Here is a 563-nt window from a genome sequence, read left to right as displayed (position 1 = left end):
GTCCTCCTTCTCCCCCCACCCACACCAAAGTTGTAAACTTCATAGAAATTTTCTCGATTACGTACCTCTGTATACAATGAGAAATATGCTAGGTTTCGGGTTTTTTTTTTCATTTTGTTTTTGTTATTTTGTTTGACCTACGGCTTGACCTCTGGGGCTGGGCACTGTCCCTGAGCCTGTTTTTGGTCAAGATTACTGATCTACCACTTGAACTTCAGTGCCACTTTTGTCTGTCTTTTCCTGAGCAGTTTATTAGAAAAAAGAATCTAAGAAACCTTCCTGCCTGGGTGTGCTTTGAACCATAATATTCAGATCTTAGCCTCCTGAATATCTATTATAGATAAAAGATAAGTATAAAGAATATTTGCAACTTTTCTGATCTCAAGAATACCACTATGGGAAAATGATGCAGCAAAGTTTAGTGCAGTGTTCTTAGAACAATAGAAAGGGCATTACATTAGTAGAAGTGTAGAATTTTTTCACAATAGTGTTAAGATAGTCATGCTGTGAATTTAGGGAATTTTAAGGTGCAACTTACAAGTTGGAAAATGTTGGGCTAGAAT

The sequence above is a fragment of the Dipodomys merriami genome, unplaced genomic scaffold (genome assembly GCF_024711535.1).
Source record: "Dipodomys merriami isolate MVZ:Mamm:240054 unplaced genomic scaffold, mDipMer1.0.p SCAF_2001, whole genome shotgun sequence".
Lineage (NCBI taxonomy): Eukaryota > Metazoa > Chordata > Mammalia > Rodentia > Heteromyidae > Dipodomys > Dipodomys merriami.
This window is presented reverse-complemented; position numbering follows the sequence as displayed.